The sequence below is a fragment of the Pristiophorus japonicus genome, unplaced genomic scaffold, assembly GCF_044704955.1.
Source record: "Pristiophorus japonicus isolate sPriJap1 unplaced genomic scaffold, sPriJap1.hap1 HAP1_SCAFFOLD_2294, whole genome shotgun sequence".
In the NCBI taxonomy this organism is placed as follows: Eukaryota; Metazoa; Chordata; class Chondrichthyes; family Pristiophoridae; genus Pristiophorus; species Pristiophorus japonicus.
The window spans coordinates 1,848-4,166 of record NW_027252010.1 but is presented as its reverse complement, the minus strand read 5'-3'; the positions used below and the strand labels follow the sequence as shown (position 1 = coordinate 4,166).

The 2,319-nt window shown below is 48.4% G+C and overlaps 1 non-coding gene across 1 annotated transcript; it reads left to right on the top strand.

Annotated features, from left to right (window-relative positions):
- The first annotated feature begins 257 nt into the window (after positions 1–257).
- Positions 258–329, top strand: trnaw-cca (transfer RNA tryptophan (anticodon CCA)). Its single transcript has one exon. It is a non-coding gene; the product is annotated as a tRNA-Trp (tRNA).
- Positions 330–2,319: the final 1,990 nt, after the last annotated feature.

Here is a 2,319-nt window from a genome sequence, read left to right as displayed (position 1 = left end):
AGTTAACATGCAAAGCACAGAACAAATGATTGAAGTATCGACTGTCCCTCAGTCAGCATTTCTTTCATTGTACAAAAGAAGATGACGGGTTAATTAATGATGCTTTCCCGTGAAAACAACACAAAAGTTAAACAAAAAACATACGGTGACTGGCAGGTGAGCGCTTCTTCTGATACCTGGTGGGAATGGGCAGGGATTTTAAAGCCCCTTGTATTGCGGAATCTTCATATAGACGAACATCTCACACACCCTGTGTAGACCTTGTGGCGCAACGGTAGCGAGTCTGACTCCAGATCAGAAGGTTGTGTGTTCAAATCACGTCAAGGTCACTGCTCTTTTGGGTAATCCCGGAATTAATATTTTCTTTGCTGTTTGGCAACAACCAGACCCTTGCTCCAAGGTCTGTCTCACTGTTTCCCCGGTGTCAGGCAGAGAAACACCTGTTGCCCTCATTTATTTCTTGTGACAAGACACAAAAGTTCAAAATCAACCTGCAGGTGGCCATATACAGCACTGGATAGTCAGGACAGCCGAGCGGTCTAAGCTGTTGTGTTCAGTCTGATCTGAAAGTGTGGGTTTGAATCCCACTTCTAGCATCTTTTATTTTTAGTCATTAAGCAAAACTCATTTGCTTGGCACAACGATCAGCTCCTAAAAAGTGGGATTCTGCAGTTCACCTGCTCGCTCAGCATCTCCGTCTGACCTGGTGCTGAAGGTGGAGATGTTTCCGCAGTGAGGCCGTTCACACGTTCGCCTTACTGTCATGTATCTCACACCACTCTGCAATTCAAATCATTTTGAACATCTCTTTCAGCCAGGTGTGGGTACCTTCAAAGGGGCTAAAGTTAAAATCTACATCACACAGGATGCCAGACCGGTCCATCACAAGGCTAGAGCTGTGCCTTTTGTGATGAGGGAAAAGATTGAACACGAACTGGACCTGCGGGAAGGCATTATCTCATCCGTGGAATTTAGCGACTGGTCAAGTCCCATCATCCCCGTCATGAAGCCTGATGGATCCGTACAAATCTGTGGGGATTACAAGTCTACCATAAACAGAGTCTCCCTGCAGGACCAATACCTGCTGCCCAGAGCAGAGGACCTATTTGCCACGTTGGCTGGAGGAAAACTTTTCTCGAAACTAGATCTTACATCTGCGTATATGACGGAAGAACTGACAGAAGAGTCTCAGCTACTCACCACCATTAACACACATCGAGGCCTTTTTATGTACAATCGATGCCCATTCGGCATCAGGTCGGCAGCTGCTATATTCCAGCGCAACATGGAGAGTCTGCTCAAGTCCATCCTGGGGACGGTTGTGTTTCAAGATGACATACTCATCACGGGCAGGGACACCGACTCCCATCTCCGCAATTTGCAGGAAGTACTAAGTCGATTGGATCGAGTAGGCCTAAGAGTTAAGAAATCCAAGTGTCTGTTTCTCGCGCCTGAGGTTGAATTTTTGGGCAGAAGGATTGCCGCTGATGGAATCTGCCCAACAGAATCAAAAACCGAAGCAATTCGTCTGGCATCCAGGCCCTGGAATATCTCGGAACTGCCTGCCTTTCTCGGGCTATTCAATTACTTTGGGAACTTTATGCAGAACTTGAGCACGCTGCTGGAGCCTCTCCACATGCTACCCAGAAAGGGGTGCGATTGGTTTTGGGGGGACGCCCAAGAACGCGCCTTCAATAAAGAACTCAATCTTCTATGTTCCAAGAGTGTTTTAGCCTTTTTTGACCCAGGTAAAAAGTTAGTTCTTACATGTGATGCCTCAGCGTACAGGGTCGGGTGCGTTTTACAGCATGTCAATGATGCGGGTAAATTACAACCCATTGGTTATGCCTCCAGGTCACTTTCGTGGGCGGCGTGCGGGTACGATATGGTTGAGAAGGAGGAGCTCGCGTGCGTGTACGGTGTCAAAAAGATGCACCAATACCTTTTCGTGGCCAAGTTCGGGTTAGAAACCAACCATAAACCCCTCACGTCCCCGCTACCTGAGTGCAAGGCAATAAACGCCAAATCCTCGGCAAGCATTCAGCGGTGGGCACTCATGCTGGTGTCTTACGACTACACAATAAGGCACAGACCAGGCACAGACAACTGTGCCGATGCACTTAGCAGGCTACCCCTGGCGACCACAGAAGGTTCGGACGAACAGGACTGTGAGATGGTCATGGCAATCAGTGCCTTTGAATCCACAGGTTCGCCCATGATGTCGCACCAAATCAGAGCCTGGACGAAAGATGCGTTTTAACTGGTGACTGGGCAGAGACCCGCGATGCCTGCACCGAGGAGATCAAACCTTTCCAAAGG